We start from the raw sequence: 22,428 nt of genomic DNA on the forward strand, positions 1-22,428 counted from the left end.
AGATTGGTGAGGGTATAACTATAATATATATCTAAGGATTTGGAATTTTTATTTTTTCGTAATTAGTATTAGTGTTTACAAAAAGTTGGAAACTCTATGAAGCCTTGAAAAATAGAGCCAAGAGGGTATAGCTATAATATATTGCTTACAAAAAGTTGGAGACTCTATGAAGCCTTGAAAAATAGAGCCAATAGGGTATATATATATATATGAGTGCTCCAAAAAATAGATTGGTGAGGGTATAACTATAATATATATCTAAGGATTTGGAATTTCTATTTTTTCGTAATTAGTATTAGTGTTTACAAAAAGTTGGAAACTCTATGAATCCTTGAAAAATAGAGCCAAGAGGGTATAACTATAATCTATATCTAAAGAAGAAAAAGAGAAAGAAATCAAGGTTAGATGGTACTGTGCTATGAGGAATCCACATTCTTTATGATGTTATGACATCCTAGAATCTTATTAAGAAAGATGAGACTCGGCATTCCCTATTAAAACAACCTCTGGATAAACTACGTATTTGATAAACCCAAGTGTGTTCTCCTACGCTTGAGGTGGCTCTCATTACAAATTTGGTGCCACAAAGAGGTTGTTTATGATTGCTACTTTGAACTGATCTTTGCTTCAATTTCTCAGGTTAATGGAGGCCAATGGAAAGATTTGGGCGCAATTAATCCAGCAAATATGTATTAATTGATTTTTGGGGGTACCAATCAGCACTGGGAATTTTCTTTTAGTACTCAGCTTGACCGTGTAGGCTTCTTCTCCGTGAGCAGCTTCATTTCCGATCTCCATATCATCCTTGGACCTTCGCAAAGGTATAAAAAGTTGCACAAACAAGCATATTATGGTTGTTCTTATAATGTTAAGTACAACAATGAACATAATTCCTGCGAGCTGAATTCCTAGTTGCCTGAATCCAGTTTTTGCCCTGCCCATTTGGAAACCATAGAAGAGCCCAACATATTTTAATGGTTTGTCAGAAGACAAACCATAAAATATGCGGTTTAAATTTGGTTCTGCAAATAATCCAGTGAGAATGCCACCCAGGCAACCTGCTACGGCATGTGTATGTCAGACAGCCTTGGTGTCATCAACTTTCTGAAGGAGCTCCGATTTCTTGTGGACAACCATCATGGTAAACCAGGGATTGGAGCCCGAGCAAAGTCCCATTGTCATAGATGCCCATCCTTGTACCACTCCTTCATTTTGCAATTTGTATATACATTAGATGTGTGGTTCGACTCATTGATGTGTGGTTGTGTGTGCCTGATCAGTAAAGTAAGAGTCCTGTATTGGGCGCCACACGAATTGGATTGGGCAGCCTCAAGCTCAAACCCAAACAGCGAAGCCCAGTACACCCCCACCTAAATCGCAAAAACTGGGAAAATCTTTTCAACCGGTATCATCTCTCTCGCGCACTCATTCACAAAAAAACCAAATCACAAAAAAATCAAAGATAAAAAACCAAAAATCTAACATTTTCTCACCAATTCGAGTTTGGGCAACCACCATTCGAGTGAGTTTGGACAATTCAGTTTAAGTTTGGGCAACACTCGTTTTCTCTCTTGGGCAACACTCGTTTAACTTGTTATCTTTACCTTGAATAATTTGTGGTGTGTTGATTATGGTAATTTAATTATACAAAACGAACTATTGTTTGAGAAAACTTGAAACGATTCAGTGAGGTCGTTTTGGAAATGGCCCAAACGACCCAGTAAGGTCGTTTTGGAAATGGCCCAAACGATCCAGTGAGGTCGTTTGAATGTTTAAAAAAAAAAATTAATTTATTTAAATATTCTTGAATATTCTTTGTATTCTTGATTGTGGATATTCTTTGTATTTTTGATTGTGGAAATGGCCCAAACGGCCCAGTGAGGTCGTTTGATTGTAATGCTGGAGAGGTTGTTATTGGTCTTGGAAAATTTGTTTTGGTGGAATGGGATAGGCTTTTTAGTCATGTGTGTCTTGAGGATGGGTACTAAAATATAACAAAGTTATTGGAACACCATTTGATTGACATATTGCACCCATCTAAAGGTATTCTTTAGCTCTTATCCATGGGTTATGGTCTTTGGCCGAAGTTAGCTTCTGGCGAATTGCCTAGCCTATTTGTCCTAAGTGTCTATCTGCTTATATCAAAATAAGTTTTACTTACCAAAAAAATAGAAAACTTTGCTTACGATTCATGATTCTTTCACACTATCCATTGGTTACCCTTAAAATTTCTTTAACCATATATGAGTTTACCTTTTGTCAATGATAGTTGTGGATCTCATGGTTAGTCCTCATTGATTGTGTCTAACATTTTCATTTCCTATTTTGTATTGGGTAAACATATAATCTACAGAGTCTCCTTTATGCTTAGTTAAATGTGAAAAACTAGCCTGGAAGTATTTTGGTTTGATAATTAACCTAGTCTAGAGCTAAGTTTTCTTTGAATTGATTCTGTTAGCTGGGTTTATTTATGGCTGTACATCTATTTATTATGTATTACTTGTTGTTTCTATCTATTATGTGAAAAACAATTTAGTTCTCATAGTGATTATTGCTGAAATGAGATATTTCCTGTCTTGAGGATTTTATTTGTTTTATAGGTTTCATGTCTTTCATCTTATTATTATTGACAAATTTTGTTTTTCATGATTGAATTTTTACGTGTTATTTTTGGCTTACTCCCTTATTGAATTAAGGAGCCAATTAAAAACAGGTTATCATTCAAAGGTAGTTCTCCTGGTGCTTGATGTACAAACATGCATATCGAGGGATACACCTCAATTCCTCCATCTTGTTGTTCTTATAGTGCATAAATTCATCCATTATTTATAGTTATTCAATTCCTCCATTATTTACAGTTACTAATACTTGTTTTATTTTTCTTTGTAGCAATGGGTCCTCGATCAAAGAATGTGAAAAATGTAGCGAAAACTACATTCAAGGGTGTGAAGAAGTTGTTTGGCGGTTCCTCTAGTGGTGACGTAGTTGGAAGAAAGAGACAAAGGGCAGAGGGCTTAACGACATTAGCACGTAGATGGGACCACAAAGAAAAAGAGGTTCTTGAAGTTCATTCATCGAGTGTAGATAGTATATATAGTGATAACAATGTAGGTTTAGATGTAAAAATGGAAAAAAGAAAGAGTATAGTGGAAGAGGAGAATGAGGAGGGGGAAGAAGAGGGTGATGAGGAGGGGGAAGATGAGGGTGATGAAGAGGATGACAATAGGGATGAGGAGGAGGAGTAGGATGATGATGTAGAAGAAAATGTGGTAGAGTCGTACCACCAGTGGAAGAAACACCTATGATATTGGATTTTGTGAGAAAATTCAATGATGATTTGGAGTTTAAAAGAGGTGAGTATGGGGGTGGCCCGTATGAGTCAGAGTTGTTGTATGACTATGCGGTGCATGTCACTCGCGATGTTTGGGAGAGAAGGATAATATTTTGATTTTCTGTAGTACTTTGATTTTCTTTTACAAAATTTTTTGTTTCTGCTCATATATATCTAATGCGTGCTTGGTTGTTTCAGGAGGATCGCGGAGCGTTGAAGTGTGTTTCACACTTAGCGAAGTTCTGCCAATGGGATTTCATGAATGAATTTAGAAGGTCTCCGAGATTTGCCCACGAGTTGAGAAGGACTGGGTTACATGATCTCGTGTTAAGTTATCACGAGCATATGGATCCACCATTGGTCTCTGCGTTTGTGGAGAGATAGCATCCGGAGACCAACACCTTCCATATGCCATTTAGGAAGATGACTGTGACTTTGAATGATATTGTGCAAATTTGTAGGAGTCACAGTTAGAGGAAGAGCGGTGCAAGGGGACAGTGAGTTGAACTTACAATAATCGATAAATCTCCTACATCGTGCTATGGGTCTCCCCATTGCTTTAATTAAAGCAGAGATGGAAGCTAGCAAGTTCACTTCAAAAGTAAAGCTAGAATTCCTCCGGAAGTATTTTGCTAACAAGGTTCATGATAACCCCATATGTGACGCTGCTGGGAAGGTGGTGGAGAAGGTCTCGAGTTTGCAGGAAGTCCAATGGGTTGTCAGAGCTTTTATCCTGTTTTTCTTTGGATGTGCCATTTTTACTAACAAGTCTGGGACTGGAGTGCCTCTATGTTATCTGAGGCCGTTGTTGAAATTAAGTGAGATAGGATAGTATACATGGCAGCAGTTTTGACATTTTTGTATAGAGGTCTTGGGGTTGCCACATGTGCGAAGGTAAAAGGGGTTACAGCATATATGACTCTTCTACAAGTAAAACTTTAGTATTTTAGAGATTATTTTTTTTAATGTTAATTTTATTACTCTATCAATATGTTAACTATTTGTGTATATATATATATATCTAGGTGTGGATATATGAGTACTTCCCGGTATTCAGACCAATCCCAAACATGGACTATAGCTTGTCTCAGGTGCGTGCTCATAGACACACAGTAGTCGCTCTACATTATGACAATACAACGCATGCATTGCAGTATTATCGAGCGATACTTGATGATATGAATTGTTTCAATCTTGCTACTCGGTTTCCCTTAGCATGCTCCGACTTTTTAATGAACACAACCACATTAACTTGTTTTCCTTTAGCGGTTGCCTAACCAATTGCCTCGCTACGTGTATGAAAGACCTAAACACATAAAAAACAACAACTATTATTAATACACTAATAAAATTACATTTAGAAAATAAAATAAAAAATGAAATCATTGCCTATTCCATCATATCTTTTCCGTAGTAAAAATTTATGTTGTATCACTTAAAATCGGTTGACAATCCACGTCATTCGAGTTTGCAGAGGATCGATTATCGGATAGTGGCAAAGGATCCTACATATAGAATAAAACAAGAGTCTAAAACAATTTGTGTAATGAGGGATTTCAAAGTCACCAAACGACCCAAACATGTAGTTCCATAGATGGTACAAACGACCCAACCATGTAGTTTCATAGTGGGTACAAACGACCCAACCTTGTAGTTCTATAGGGTACGCAAACGCCCCAGTCATGTAGTTCCATAGGGTACGCAAACGACCCAGCCATATAGTTCCATAGAGTCCCCAAACGACCCAGTGGTGTCGTTTGGGCTCGGGTTCTATAATCATTCATTCAAGTGTTTTGCATTCATTCATTCATTCAATCAATCAAGTGTTTTGCATTCATTCTAATCAATACTCTCTTATAGATTCATTAATTCAATCAATCAAGTGTTTTGTATTCATTCTAATCAAGTGTTATCTCATTATTTAGGTTTGTTTGTCTTTGTCGTCGACAATTTCTCGACATCTCATTTGCTCGACTAATCGCATATTCTATTTCTTCAACTTCTTCACCTTCACCTTCAACATTTTGTACCACTTCTTCACTTTCAATATTTCTTCTATTTTCTCCTTCTCTAATTTGTTGTTGCACCTCAAGCATTACCTCAAATGTTTCTTCTTCATCTTCGTGTTCCATTTAGGATTTTGATTGGGTATTATATGTAGAGAAACTTAAGTATTTTATGTAAGGAGTAAGGATTTGGATGAAAATAGGAGTAAGGAGTAAATGAGAAACTTGAGTATTATATGTAGAGATATTTGAAATTTTGATATATTTCGAATAATTGAGTGAAATATATTTGTAAACCCTAAACCCTAAACCCTAAACTAGTTTATTATTCACAATTGAAAAAAAAAGGAAAATAACAAGTTTAGATATAAAACAAATTATTATTTTAGATTTGGATAATTGAGTGAAATATGTTTGAAATTAATTTGTTTTTTATGTCGGTACGAAATTTGTAAACCCTGAATCCTAAACCCTAAACCCCAATCCCCAAACTAGTTTATGATTCACAATTTGAAAAAAAAAATGGAAAATAACAAGTTTAGATATAAAAAAAATTATTATTTTGAATAATTAAGTGAAATATGTTGGTACGAAATTTGTAAACTCTGAACCCTAAACCCCAAACCCCAAACCCAAAACCCCAAACTAGTTTATGATTCACAATTTGAAAAAGAAAATAAAAAATAACAAGTTTAGATATAAAACAAATTATTATTTCGAATAATTAAGTGAAATATGTTGGTACGAAATTTGTAAACCCTGATCCATAAACTCTAAATCCCAAACCCCAAACCCCAAACTAGTTTATTCACAATTGAAAAAGAAAAAGAAAAATAACAAGTTTAGATATAAAGCAAATTATTATTTTAGATTTTGACATGTTTGATTATATTATTTTAGATTTTGGCATGTTTGATTACATGTTTTAACTTGGTTATATAGATACTATGTCATAACAGATAAAGAGTGCTGAGTGCATGTAATTGTGTTGGTGCAACTAATTGTGTTGTTCCTAACCCAATTTTTTAAATTGGATCTTAGTTTTGCTAATTCAATTGGGATGTGTTGATAATTGATCATTACTAATTCAATTTTGCAGATCATTGTTTAAATAAATTACTGTACAATTATGATAGATTAATGATTTTGTATTATAAAAAAAAGTGTTCGGTGTTTATGTATAAGAAAAATGTAATTGGTGTTTATGTAATCAATTTTTATTGGTTAATCAGGCTAATAATTGGTTAATAAGAAATTTCCTTGGTTAATCGGGCTAATAAATTATTTTAGTCCAAACGACTCACACAGGTTGCCCCATAGTAGCCCCAAACGACCCAGTCGCACCGCTTTCATGTGATACCAAACGATATGGTTAAGCCGTTTGAGTGTACACTCAAACGACCTGATGGTATCATTTGAGTGTAAACGCAAACGACATGGTGGTATTGTTTGAGTGTATACTCAAACGACATGACGGTATCGTTTGAGTGTACATGCAAATGACCTGGCAGTTTCGTTATGGCTAGACCGGTTGAATTGGTTGTTGGGCCTGGGCTTTGATGGCAAACTTGTAAAATTTCTTTTTTTTTTGGGTTGCCCAATCCAATTTGATGATTGATGAGTGCCCAATTAAACTACCTAAATTAACTTGAAATACCTTTCCTCTATGTGTCATGTGTGCGTGTGTGTGGTAGAAGTTTCCTGCTCTTGGAGTTGTGCACACAAGGCCTGTTATCATGCCCTGAACTGCACCTATCAGTGATGCTTTTTTAAAAACGATGACATCAAGTATAATCCATGTGAGCAAGTTAGTTGTTGTACAAATGTGTGTATTCAATACAGCTAAAGACGCATCAATACTGACTGAGTACGGGTCACCACTGTAGTTTGCAAAGAAGATTCACAAAGATCAGCAATCAATAAACTAAACAAGAATAAGAACAAAGATCGAATTGAAATGTCTTTTTATTGATTGGTAACAATGGTTACAAGTTTTCTCTCTTTCTCTCTCTCTGCTCTGGTTTTGTTGGTTTTTCTTAAATGAAATTGGAATGAATCTTTCTTCCTCTTTCCAGTCTTTATATAGTGTTGTGAACATAGCTTTATCCAATCATTTAATGCCACGTGTCCATTCTCTTCTTCTTCCTCATTTTTCCGCTTTAAACCTGTGACATACAAACTGTAGTGCGAAATATAGAATTACAGTATTTGGGCTGGAATATCGGGTTGACGATATTTGCCCACGACATCGCCCCTCTCGAAACTTTCAAATTTTGACCACGAAAAATTTGAATGCTTCGAGAACCAAAAACCAAATTAAAATTTTCAAAATTCAAAAAATCAAGCGGTTACAGCTGGAAACAGACTAGTTATATCAAAATTATAAAAACTTTATTTCACTTTCTCTCTCCTCACTTATTTGCGAATACGCTTGAGAGAAAACAAAACCCCACCACCATTAACAACAACTGGAAAGCTTAACCTTGGCTGTATTCGCTGTCGTCCTCAGCAAATCTTTCCGCACACTTATCAGGTTAGTAAAAAGAGTAACTTAATAAGCTACCTATTGGCCAAACTTTACCGTTGTCTTAAAAATATCTTGAATAGTTTTGCCTGTTTCTCTTTCCCGATTATATTTAGGGCTTAATCTTTGAGTACTCACCTATTATCTGTGTATCTCTATACTAATTAGCCCTTGAATTATAATTTTTGACAGTATGGCTAGGAGAAAAACTTGTGTTAACTTTATACGCACCCTCTCGAAACAATCCTGGCTTCGACGTCAAGAACGTATGCGTTTGAGACACAGTTCTTCACCTCGAATCCCAGCATTATCATCCAGAGACCTCGATACGTGTTTAATAAATAATATATTATACAATTATACTAAATATAGTGATAGTAGCTCAGATAAAGGATATAATTCTAATAAAAAATTTATTGTTTCTAGTGATACCGACATGTCGAACGAAAGTATTGAATCTGCAACTCGAATCATCTCGTCTTCTTCGGCTTCGTCATCACAAAGAACTGAGACTGACGAACCAGAGTGGCGTCCTACATATTTGGCTGATGGCTTAACATGCCATCCTTTTGAGACTATGAGCTCGGAGTTCGAGCGTGAAGTTATGGACGGTAATAACATATGGAGTAGTGGTTTGAACCCTTGTTTTCCAAAAAGACCCAACTTAGACATAGTTAAGGCTACCTACCAGATACCAGATACGGTCCACCTTCAACATTACGCTGGAAGTATTAGAGGAACTAGATGCCAAAGTGGTGATCCTCAAACAACCATTATTATTGTTGGGAAACTAGCTGTTGGCTTACGCCTTTCTTTATTCGACCTTGATCGAGAGGTACTGAACTATCTGACCATATTTCCTGGCCAAGGCACATGCAATTTTTGGAAATTGCTGTACATTTGTAATTACTATAACTCCCATCTTGCATCCGATGTATAGAGATCCCAAAGAGTCCGTCTTATCGACATTCAAAAACACTATACCTTTGTTGAACGTATGGAAAAGAATAAAAACGGTATATCGGAGCCTAGTGGCTATTTTTATCCCAAAAAATGAATCAACCGCACATGCATCATAAGGACAAATCGAGATAGTGATTTCAGATGGCCATTATATCCTATCATTATATCCGGGCAATGGGAGTCATCTTCTTCTATCCCTGTTCCATCCTTGGCACATCCTGTCTTTAATATTAGAGGTACGTTATTTTATGACACCCCATCCCTTGAACCCATCTTTCAACCCTCTATCTCAGACCTGCTATTTGACTGGTATATCGTTGTGACCTTGTTTCAGTACTAAGACCAACCCCGATGAGAAGTCTTGGAGAATCCACTAGAGTACTAGAGCTTTTAAAAGGCACTGATGAAGAAATCACTGCTCGAACTGGTGCTGATAAATATGGCAATCCAAAATTGAATATCGATCTTCCAGATATCGACAATTATGTCGCTCCTCTATATTTCTTAAAAAGTATCGTCCTTCGAGGTCAAGATTCTTTACCTTCCCAATCTGTTATGCCATGCAAAACTATTCCATGCCCCTTACAACCTTGTTCATCTGAAAAAGTATTAAGAAAAACTTTTGATTCCGCTGAATTGCATGCTAACACTCCTCGATGTTATTTTGATTATATGCTTAATGGTTTTAAAATGACTGAAGATCTTTTTCCCCAAATCAGACAAGAGATTGCCGATTTCTATAATTATCCACTTTTGCCAGATGTATTTGATCATTACTGCTTATTATACACAGATATGGGCTCTTGCATTCCTCATGTTCAAGACAAATCAACCAAACACCTGAAAAGGTTTCTACAAAAAACAACAATTAGCAGCTCCTCCCAAGCTCCTACTCTTTCTCAAGAACAACCTGTCGATACCAGTCTTCATCAAAAGAAAAGAAAATAACCTAGTTCTACTGATGCACCACGAACCTCGAAGGTACCAAAAACTGCCAAAACTACCACTACTGAACCAGCTGTTCCTGTGCCTGCCAAATCATCCACTTTACCAGCCATTCATAAACCCAATGTTCCACCCACATCTTCAAGTTCCTCTTATCCTCCTGAAGTATTCATCGCTGATTTCGTCCTTCGAAATAAACAAAAAGTTATTAAATCTGCTTCTTTATTCTCTGATCCCCCAACCCTTGGCCTCGGAGAAGCACTTGTCATGAATACTATACTCCCTCGAGATAGATCAGCGATGGCTGAAATTGGCACCACCGAACGCTTTCAAATATTGTGCTCCTCCCTCGAAAAGGTAAGGAAACATCTTTGGTCGTATTCTTGTCCCAGTTTGCTCATTATGTATAATGTATTCATGAATCATATCATTATTTCAGTTTAAAGTTGCTGCTATTAGCCAATTTGAGCATGATATGTGTTTTTGCCTTCTCCAGGAAGATAATGATAAACTGAAACAAGAGAAGGAGAGAATACAACATTCGTTGGAAGAGGAAAAGAAAAAACATGCTTTCACTTTCTCCCAGCTGAACTCTGCGAATGCTGAGATGAAGAAATTTATTGATGAGAATACCGCATTGGTTTTGAAGTTTAAGAAAGCTTATGAGGACCATGCAGCGAGCCTTGAGCAAGAAAAAAAAATCAAAATAGCTAATCTCGAAGCAAAGATAGCTAGTCTTGAGGCAGAAGTTCAGAAGGCTAAACTTGATTTGGTTACTGCTGATACTCATATGAAATACTGTGTTACCACGATGAGGAGTTTCAGACCATATCTTCGTGCTGATGTTATCATTGAATACAACCTTGATTCTGATGATGAGAGTGAGATGCCTTCTGACATTGTTGCCCCTAACTTGGAAAAAGGCGTTGTAGACTCTGCTACCCCTATTGTTGAAGCTGTCGATACAACAATGAGTACCCCACCTTTCAATCCAGACTCGCTTATCAGTACACCCAGCTGTTTGGATGGGGTCAAAGTGTGGACTGCCCTCAACACCCTTCTTGAAAGCAAGTGCCTTGATGCAAAGCTCACCCAGAACTAGTCTTATTTCTTTGATACCTCTTGATTGTAATATTGATACAATGATTTAACTGTCTCTCTAGATCTCTTTAAACTTTTTTTGAATTATGGAAATAGATCTTTTTGCTTATTATAAACTCATTTTGTATGCAATACATCTGATATTTATCATCCATGAAAAAGAAAAAAATATAATTTTCGATACCACTCCTAACCAAAATAACATCAATACTTAGTGTATATTTTGAAAACTACTCAAGTTTCGATACCATTTCAACTACAAACAATATCGATACTTAGTATATATTTTGAAAATTAAAATCGAGTTTCGATACCACTCCAACTAAAAGTAGTATCGATACTTAATATATATTTTGAAAATTAAAATCGAGTTTTGATACCACTCCAACTAAAGCAGTATCGATACTTAATATATATTTTGAACTTTAAAATCGAGTTTTGATACCACTCCAACTAAAATAGTATCGATACTTAATATATATTTAGAAAATTAAAAAACGAGTTTCGATACCACTCCAACTAAAACAGTATCGATACTTAATATATATTTTGAAAATTAAAATCGAGTTTCGATACCACTCCAACTAAAGCAGTATCGATACTTAATATATATTTTGAAAATTAAAATCGATTTTTGATACCACTCCAACTAAAAGCAGTATCGATACTTAATATATATTTTGAAAATTAAAATCGAGTTTCGATACCACTCCAACTAAAGTAGTATCGATACTTAATATATATTTTGAACTTTAAAATCGAGTTTCGATACCACTCCAACTAAAGCAGTATCGATACTTAATATATATTTTGAACTTTAAAATCGAGTTTCGATACCACTCAAACTAAAACAGTATCGATACTTAATATATATTTTGAAAATTAAAATCAGGTTTCGATACCACTCCAACTAAAAGCAGTATCGATACTTAATATATATTTTGAAAATTAAAATCAAGTTTCGATACCACTTTAACTAAAGCAGTATCGATACTTAATATATATTTTGAACTTTAAAATCGAGTTTCGATACCACTCCAACTAAAGCAGTATCGATACTTAATATATATTTTGAAAATTAAAATCGAGTTTCGATGCCACTCTAACTAAAAGCAGTATCGATACTTAATATATATTTTGAAAATTAAAATCGAGTTTTGATACCACTCCAACTAAAGTAGTATCGATACTTAATATATATTTTGAACTTTAAAATCGAGTTTCGATACCACTCCAACTAAAGCAGTATCGATACTTAATATATATTTTGAACTTTAAAATCAAGTTTCGATACCACTCAAACTAAAACAGTATCGATACTTAATATATATTTTGAAAATTAAAATCAAGTTTCGCTACCACTCCAACTAAAGTAGTATCGATACTTAATATATATTTTGAACTTTAAAATCGAGTTTCGATACCACTCCAACTAAAGCAGTATCGATACTTAATATATATTTTGAAAATTAAAATCGAGTTTCGATACCACTCCAACTAAAAACAATATCGCTACTTAGTACATGTTGAACATCGATATACTTCCATATATACTTTTGCTTTTGATTCATAATTTTCTGACCTAGTATCAAGATGAGAATGTACAGATCACCAGTATTTTTTGCTTACCTTTGCACCCTTTGCCATGCTTAGATATAATAAATATTTATATTTAACAAACAATAATCCTAACCAACTGGCTCATAAACCAACACCCATTTAATTAAACCATGTCATTAACTCTTATTTAATTATCATTCAAACTTAAAAACTGTCCTGCGCACAAACAACGAAGAGTTACTTTTTCATTAATGTTCCTCGTTTTCATGCTCTCTTACCATTAATATTCATCGTTTTCTTGCTAATAACCATTAATTTCTCTCGTTTGTATAAACTTTACCACTATAAAAACCCTTTAAACATCTAACTTTGACTCATCTCTTACATTCCCTACTGATCAATCCACAATAGCTTAACTGACTAAAAACCATGTCTCTCATCTCCCTCTTCCTTATTATCTTAGCAATTTTTATGGTTTTGCCTGATTGGCCTCCTCACTGGTTTGACTGTCTACTATAGATTACTCAGATGACGAAGAAAAAACAGAAGAAGAAAAAACAAATGAAGAAGAAAAAGAAAAAAAAAAGAAGAAGAATGTGATGATAAATGGTTGAGAGATCCATACTGCTATGATTTTGTTAAAGATGACGATGGGTCTTCCACCACCTGCGATGATGAGGATGATGGTGATGATGAAGATGAAAATGAAGATGATGATAATGATGACGATGAAGATGATGATTAACCTTGTTTTCTATATTTTAAGTTTTTATTTCAATTTGTAATAGGCTGTTTAGCCTACGTTTTTTCCCCTTTTAATGAAATATTATTGCACTATCTCGTCCACTGGCATCCTTAATTATTACTATATGCTTCGACTTTCGACCTTGTATCCATAATTAAAAATCAACGTCAACATTCGACCCTGACATTGACATCGTATTAAAATATCACTTATAAAGACATACCTTACTTTCTCCTTATTCTGTAATCTGGTATCGACCACTCAATACCACACATTCCATACTTTCTGTCACCACGATCTTGATCTGAGTTTGCATTGCTGCTCATAAATGGATTTTTTTGACCTGAACTTGCCTTGCTGCCCAGAACAGTATTTTTTTACCCGAACTCGACATTGCTGCCAAGAACTGGATTTTATTGACCTGAACTAGCATTGCTGCCAAGAACAGGATTTTTTTACCCGAACTCAACATTGCTGTCAAGAACTGGATTTTATTGACCTGAACTTGCATTGCTGCTAAGAACAAGATTTTTTTACCCGAACTCGACATTGCTGCCAAGAACTGGATTTTATTGACCTGAACTCACATTGCTGCCGAGAACAGGATTTTTTTACCCAAACTCGACATTGCTGCCAAGAACTGGATTTTTTTACCCGAACTCGACATTGCTGCTAAGAACTTGATTTTATTGACCTGAACTCGCATTGCTGCCAAGAACATGATTTTTTTACCCGAACTCGACATTGCTGCCAAGAACTGGATTTTTTTACCCGAACTCGACATTGTTGCCAAGAACTGGATTTTATTGATCTGAACTCACATTGATGCCAAGAACAGGATTTTGTTTGACCTGGTATCGAGATGAGGATCTACATATCACCAGGATTTTGTTTGACATGGTATCGAGATGAGGATCTACAGATCACCATGATTTTGTTTGACATGGTATCGAGATGAGGATCTACAGATCACCAGGATTTTGTTTGACTTGGTATCGAGATGAGGATCTACAGATCACCAGAATTTTGTTTGACATGGTATTGAGATGAGGATGTACAGATCACCAGGATTTTGTTTGACCTGGTATCGAGATGAAGATCTATATATCACCAGGATTTTTGTTTAACCTGTTATCAATCATATGATTCTAGAGATACGGAGATCTACTATATTTGTATAAATATTGATTTTGAGAATGACTATATCTTTATTGAATGTATAACCTTGATTAAAAACAATACATCATGATACTTGAAAAAGTCTTTATTTATAAAATGCTTTCAAATTGCTTACATTTTGAGGCTTTGATAATATTACACCTTCAGCCGTTTTTAAGTAGTATACTCCATTGATCCCGACTTTAAGTCTTTAAGTCTTTGGTAGCTTGAAAGTGGTCACCCAAGCCGTTCTTTGGTCTTGAAAGTGGTCACCTAACTCATTATCAATCAATACATATCTTTGAGCGCCAGACTTAATCCTTCTGGCCTCATTTTTGTCCTCCATTACTTTACCCTCAGAGAAGTATAAGATATATGCTTCCATCCATGACGCCCCCAGTGCGTCAATCTCCATCACTTCTGAGTTGTCGATGTCGATGCTTGGTCTCCGTTGAACCCCGATGTGTAGAGTGCGACCCTTTGTGTTTTCCAGCATCGCTAAAACATATGCCAGTGCATCAACATGCCTGTACTCATTTCTATTGAGATGCTGAAGCTTTATCTTACTGAAGTCCTTCAATTTGGATTTTATGAAGTTCAAATAATACACCATATTTTCACATTTTACCAAATATCCTCCATTAATCTTGCTTATGACGAGCATCAAGTCACTGAAGACTGACAATTCTTTTATGTTGAGAGATCTCGCCATTTCGAGACCAGCTATTAAAGCTTCATACTCAGCCTCATTGTTAGATGCATGGAACCCCAATGTTATTGTTGTTTCGAGTCTTTGATTTTCCGGAGTAACTAGCACCACTCCGATGCCACACCCCTTATCTCCAGATGATCCATCGACAAATAACCTCCAACCATTAGCTCCCGCCCATGGATCTTCTATATCGATAATATCTTCAGGCTCTTGCAGCATTGAGAATTCCTCCTCTTCCATGCCCCAACTAGCATCCTCAGATGGAAAATTTGCCAGAAAGTCAGCCAATACCTGCCTTTTCTTTGATATTCAGTTTCGATACTCTACTCCGAATTCGTTTATTAGTTCCGACCATTTAGACATCCTTCCTGACTTTGCAGTTTTTGCTAGAGTTTGCTTCAACGGTAGATTCATCATCACTATCACAGAATGTGCTTGAAAAAATGGCTCCAGCCTCTGAGATGAAAATAAAAGTGCCAAAGCATATTTCTCTAGAATGGAGTACCGAGTCTCCGCCTCGAGCATCGTTTTGCTTTGAAAATATACCGGCCTTTCCAACCCATTTTCTATTTTCACAAGGACAGAACTTCTAGCAAAATCTGATACGGCCAAATAAAGGAGCAAACTCTCTCCTCATCTGGCTTTGTAGGTGTTGGCATTTCTTGCAAATATTTCTTTAATTCATAAAATGCTTCTTCACATTCCTCATTCCAACAGAATTTAACATTCTTTTGAAGCAACTTAAAAAGCGGCTTACATCGATTCGAAGTTTTGGAGATAAATCTATTGAGCGCAGTTATTCGTCCCGTCAACCTTTGTATCTGCTTTCTGGTTGTAGGAGATGGCATTTCCTGAAGTGCTCGTATTTGATCAGGATTAGTGTCGATACCACGCTTCGTAATGATGTAACCCAAAAACTTGCCCGAACTGACACCGGAAGTACATTTTTCAGGATTAAGCTTCATATTAAACTCTCGTAAAATTTTGAATACAGTGTCGAGGTCCTTTACATGATCTACAACTTTCATAGATTTGATGACCATATCATCTAATATAGACCTCGACAACTCGTTTGATGAGTTTTTTAAACATCTTCTCTACTAATCTTTGATAAGTGGCTCCCGCATTCTTCAACCCAAATGACATTATGATAAAACAGTATATCCCTCCATTAATGACGAATGCCATTTTTAGATGGTCCACAATAGCAATTAGAATTTGAAAATATCCCAAATACCCATCGCAAAAACTGATCAACTTGAAACCAGCAGTTCAATCAACCAACTCATCAATCCTAGGCATGGGATAATGATCCTTTGGACACTTTTTATTTACATCGGTAAAGTCGACACAAATTTGAACTCTACCATCTTTCTTCGGTACTACCATGATGTTTGCTACCCATTGAGAATGCTCCACCTCTTCTCTGATTATGCCATTTTTTAACATCTTCTGTATTTCGACTTGCACCGCTTCTCCATACATTGGTCTCACCTTTCGATATTTTTGGTGCACAGGAATTGCATTTTCTTCCATATTCTGCTTGTGTGAACAAACATCTGGATTGATACCGGTGAGGTCCGACATCGACCATGCGAAAACATCCTGATTTTCTTTCAAAAATACCATCAACTCATTTCTTATGCTTTCCTCCATCTCTGTACCAATGAACGTATGACGCTCAATTTCTCTTGTACTAATATTAACTTTCTCCACCGTTTCTATGGTCTTTCTTTCCCAAAGGGGTTCTTCATTTTGCTTCAGCTCTTGAGTGAACCTTACCTGCTCATATATTAAAACATTTGTGTCGACAGGCAAAGCTTGCTGTAATTGCTAATTAGAATTTTCCAAGTCGCCCCTAGTGTATTGACTTTTCCCCTTCATCATTCCCTTTACTGTGACAAAATTACACTTTTCTAATTCGGACTGATCGCCCCTAATTTCATGCAATCCATATTCAGTTGGGAATCGGATGACTTGATAGAGTGTGCTAGGCACATCCCACATTTTGTGTATCCACTTCCTTCCCAATATGGCGTTGTGATTAGAATGGTGCTTGATGACCACGAATGTCGTCATCACTGTTTGAGGCCCAGCTCGAACTGGCAGTTTTATCTCTCCAGCGGGCTTAGTACAAGTTCCATTAAAACCATATAAATTGAACTTCGGTGACTTTAAATGAGACTCATCGAGACCAATTCCTTTGAATGCTCTCCAAAATAAAATATTAACTGAACTACCGCAGTCCACTAATATCTTCTGTACATCATAGCCCACAATATGCAAAGTGATTAACAAAGCATTGTCATGTGGTAACATTACCTTGGATAGATCCTCTAGTACGATCATAATTTCCCTAGGAATGCTAGCCGACACCAGCTCCTGATTCACCAGACTTGGCTCGACATTGACCTCGAGCACCTCTTTCACAGTTGATATCTTTCTTATCTTATCTCGAAAGATTTTTTTTTTGGGAATTTCTCCTTTGTAAATCATGTTTATTACCCCCAGTGGCTTATCGCATATAGTCGCCATTTCTTCAGGTTTAACATCAGCCCAAAATTCTCTCAATTTTCCATTTTTCATGAGTTTGTCAATCTCTTTTACCAGCTGTAGACACCTATTAGTTTCATGGTTCTCCACCTTATGAAATTGACAGTAAGGTTTACCTTTTATCTCCTTGAGAGTGAATTTCAGCCAGATCACGAACTCTTCTTTCGCTATCCTCCTCAATATATCTTCCGGCGTGGAATTGAGAGCTATGAAATTACTAGGATCTAATTCCTCCTTTAGTGTTTTCTCAAACTTCCTTCTTTGTTGCGGCTGATTATCTCTGTTTGTGTACTGCTCCTGATGTCTTTTATGATCTGACCTCGAGGAATCTCGACTTTCATATTGATCAGTACTATCTTTATCTTTGCTTCCTGCATCAGTGACTTGCAACACTGCTTGAGCATTGGGCGTCTTTAATCCTTCCTCGACTCTGATATCTCTATCAACTTTATCATACAATTCCTGCAAAGTTTTAACCTCTTTTCTCAACAAATACTTGTGCATAAAAGATCCTGGTATTACACCTGCTTGGAAAGCTATGATAGCTGTCATTTCTGATTCATCCAACCTTTCTACCGACTTGGTTTCGGCCTTGAACCTTGCCAAAAAATCTTTCAATGACTCCTTCTTTGCTTGCTTTAATTGAAATAAGGCCGACACCTCCTTTGGCTTCACCCTCTGGTGACCGTAATTGGTGAGGAACCTTTCTTCAATTTCACGAAAGCATGAAATGGATCCTTCCGGAATTGTGCAAAACCATTTTAGTGCTTTGCCTTTCAAGCTTGATGAAAATGATCGACATAGTACAATATCCCAATACTCGGTACCCTGATCTGATATCGATAACTAAAAAGATGGTCCATGGGATCAGTGCCCCCCTCATACTGACTAAATTTTGGATTCTTGAACTTTGGAGGTAAAAAGGCCCTTTCTATCTCCTTTTTCAATGGATTCCTACCCACATCATTTGCCAGCTTTCGTATCGATGCTGAAACCTTTTCCAATAACTGATCTCTTAACTATTTCTGCATCATTTCTTGCACCATTTCCTTTATTATTGGTGCTTTAACTTCTTCTTCTTACACCACTTTTAGTGTTGTTCTCGCTACAGATTGTACTTCTTCAGGATGGCTTCTTCTCACCTTCTCGAGGTGACTCTTTCGTACCACTGGTGTACCTGAACTCGACTCCTCGTCATCCTTCTCATACATAGTGTCTTCAGCACGCTTCTCCTTTTCTTCTCTTATCGCTTTATTTTCAGCCATTAACATCTGATTTTGTTTTTCTAATTCAGCCATCATTCTCAACAAATCTTTCAGAGATACTTCTTCCTCTCGTATGTCCTCCACTTCTTCCACCAGTCTACTCGCTGACCGTCTAGTTCTTCGATCTGCATTCTTAGATGCTGCTTGAGATGTGCTTGCTTCATTAACCATTAATGCTTTACTTGTTGTCGCTCGTTTGGGAGGCATCTTGACAAGAAACCAAATATCTCTTTAAACAAATTCACTATTCTTCACTGATCCTATCGAAACTCCTTCACCCCCTCAACAGTAGATTCGAAACTTCAAAGAAAAAACAAGAAAAAAAAATGTTATTTTCTTGATCCTTGAAACACGGACGGTGCCAATGTAGTTTGCAAAGAAGATTCACAAAGATCAGCAATCAAGAAACTAAACAAGAATAAGAACAAATATCGAATTGAAATGTCTTTTTATTGATTGGTAACAATGGTTACAAGTTTTCTCTCTTTCTGCTCTGGTTTTGTTGGTTTTTCTTAAATGAAATTGGAATGAATCTTTCTTCCTCCTTCCAGTTGTCTTTATATAGTGTTGTGAACATAGCTTTATCCAATCATTTAATGCCACGTGTCCATTCTCTTTTTCTTCCTCCTTTTCCCGTTTTAAACCTGCAACATACAAATTATAGTGCGAAATATCGAATTACAGTATTTGGACTGGAATATTGGGTTGACGATATTTGCCCACGACAACCACCATTAAAACCTGACCATCCCATCCAGAGGAATCCTGCCCCAGCTAACATTACAAGTATGTTGTTTGGGGGAAATCTTTATCTGTCCTTATTAAGTCGAGGTCCGACCTGAGTAAGACACGAGAAATGGCCAGTTGGATTATTGTAATATACTTCCAAACATATTTTTCACCTATGATCCATACTGAGTGCGTACATTCAAGGGAAAATATTTATCTAACGTTATTACTAATTAATGGCTGTAGTAGCAATCTGATTTGTTAGTCGTTTTTGGTGAATGGTTGCAATTTTTATCTGTTAGTCATCTTTTTGGTAGTGAATGACGAATCCAGTCAACTTGCATGTTTTCAAGGCTTCTTCTGGGACTTCCGGTGCTATATAAGTACTCTGACAAAAAAATGTATCCAAATTGTTATATTAAAGGGAAAATGGAGCGACTACTCTACCCAATATGCTGCAGTAAAGCCTGCAACTCCAGCTGACAAATGTATGACAGACCCACCGGAGTAATCAATAATTCTAGCCTTAGTCAGGAACCCCTGTGTCGACCAGATGCTGAATGCTCCAAATGTATATGAAAAGGTTAGCCAGAGAGGCACAAACAACATCCATGCATAGAAATTCATCCTCCCAATTAAGTACAGCTCCAGCGATCAAAATCAATGTAATTGCCGCAAAAACAAATTGGAAAAGCACCATTGTTGCATTGGGAAACATACCGAGAAATGCCTGTTGTAGAAGGTACTCTTGCTCCTAAGTGACATCAATATTCCCCCAAAAAGCAAGTAATCTAGACCCAAATGATAATCTATAACCCCAAAGCACCCAACAAACAAGAACGCAAGCGAAAGCATAGAGAGTCATGAAAGCCGAATTAACTGCCCATTTCTTCTTTACTGCACCTCCATAAAAGATTATGAGCCCTGGAACACTTTGGAGGCCTACTAGTGTCGCTGCAGTCAATTGCCACGCAGTGTCGCCTTTGTTCATCCATTCAGGGTTTGCATCACCAGTACGTAAATAGGTTGGACGGAAGGGCAGCCATTTTCTCGAAACTTAGGTGTAGTGCTGGATTAAATAACACCTTGGAATCGTAACTCGAATTATAATAGTTGGTTCTCACGACAAGCTGTTGTCATAGATCATATCCTTAAGTCATGGATTGAGGTAAATGTTGTCTTATGTTTCTTTTTCTGTCTTTGGTGTGTTACAACCTTTCCAACGGTTGCTTCTAGGTTCTTAATTATTCTTTCAGTATTGCATTGGTCAATCAAGGTCCTTTTCTGCATGTCTACATCATCTCTTAATACGATCATTTTCCAACGGTTATTTCTAGGTTCTTAATTATTCTTTCAGTATTGCATTGGTCAATCAAGGTCCTTTTCTGCATGTCTACATCATCTCTTAATACGATCATCTACCTCAAGGACCTGAGATTGGAAATCTGGTCCTTTTTGATACCACGAAAACCACCTTCAATGTGTAGTTGTGTACCATAAAAACTAGTGTGATGTTTTGTATTGTCAAAGGTAGGATCAAACTTCTCATTGACGGCCCTTGGTTGTATGGTTATCATGATGTACTGATGTATCTTAATAATCAGTTCTAATTAACTACTTGAGCTGCTTTAACAGACTTCATATATATGTACTTTGGCTAATTTCATATTTAATTTATCTTTATTTTCTATTTTTCCTTATAGTTAGCTAACAAAATGTACAACAGAAGTAGACAAACAGATTATAAATCCAAGTGTTTGCTTGTGGTATACTTGTCCCTTCCTGCTCAGCTCGCTACATAATGAACTCAACAAGAACATTTTTAATCATATTGTAGCTAGCCAAGTAATCGATCTACATCGTTTTCTATTGCTTGTGTTGCTCTTATATATAGTACTTGTTTGTAAGTGAGTAAGACAGTGCTGTTGGACAGTTAAGACAGTGCCGTTTGGTAATTAAGACAGTGCCGATTGGTAGTTAAGATAGTGCCGTTCTGTAATTAAGACTCTGCCGTTTGGTCTTGTCCTCGTTGAGTTGCCTTGAGCTTTCCGTTGGGCACAAAGCCAAAAGCGTACGTAGTTTTGTTTGTATTGTATTGAACTGTAGATCTTTAGTTATAGGTGAAGGAGAACGACATCAGTTGGCATCATGTCTCCACTTACTGTTTGGGAGCTATAGAGCGTTGCCTCAAAAAAAAAAAAAAGAGGAACAGAAAAAAGAGTTGGTCGTCAACAAAATACTTACTTCTAAATCGAAAATGCTTCCTAGCTTCAACTGTCATGGGAGCGTCAACATCGCTCATTTAGTCATTTGTCTGCTGCCACTATACAGTAAAATATATACTTCTTTGGATTGATTCTGTGGATTTCTTTGTGATGTCTCTCCACCATTAATACCACTGTATGTACGTGTAAGCTACTAAGAAGAAAACTCCAAACTAGAATAACTGCATAGCAGTGGGGCGTGAGCGGAGCAGAGAGTCACTATGTCAGCCGATGATCGATCAACTTGCACCAAACCAAAAGATAAAGATGAAGAAATTAAAGGAGTGGATGAAGAAGAATGGTCCATATATAGCTCAACTAACCTACGTTTAGTTAGATCAAAATTAGGCAAGGTTCTGGTCCCTGCTCCCTTTGGGTAAATAGGACACTACCATATAATGAAGCATTTGTAGCTAGTGTTCGTTAGGAATACTTTTCAGTAAAAGGGTTGGGCAATTGAAATTCAAAAGAATGCAGATTGGTGCACATAATATATTTATTGTATCTACGATAGCAAGATACATCTAGATGGCGACATATATTGCTATAGCATGCAATGAGCAGGAAATGCA

The 22,428-nt window shown here is 36.5% G+C and overlaps 1 long non-coding RNA gene and 1 pseudogene across 2 annotated transcripts; one reads left to right on the forward strand and one right to left on the reverse strand.

The window, feature by feature from the left end:
- Positions 1–627: 627 nt before the first annotated feature.
- On the reverse strand, positions 628–21,894 carry LOC147510433 (ammonium transporter 2 member 5-like; annotated as a pseudogene). Its single transcript, XR_015216005.1, has 5 exons — positions 21,837–21,894; positions 20,040–20,648; positions 19,574–19,701; positions 7,036–7,217; positions 628–1,202 (listed from the first exon to the last, which is right to left on the reverse strand). The product of XR_015216005.1 is annotated as an ammonium transporter 2 member 5-like (transcript).
- On the forward strand, positions 3,174–4,275 carry LOC147510434 (uncharacterized). The gene is made up of 2 exons (XR_015218820.1): positions 3,174–3,353; positions 3,530–4,275. It is a non-coding gene; the product is annotated as an uncharacterized LOC147510434 (long non-coding RNA).
- Positions 21,895–22,428: the final 534 nt, after the last annotated feature.

The sequence above is a fragment of the Coptis chinensis genome, chromosome 3 (assembly GCF_015680905.1).
Source record: "Coptis chinensis isolate HL-2020 chromosome 3, ASM1568090v1, whole genome shotgun sequence".
Taxonomy (NCBI): Eukaryota; Viridiplantae; Streptophyta; class Magnoliopsida; order Ranunculales; family Ranunculaceae; genus Coptis; species Coptis chinensis.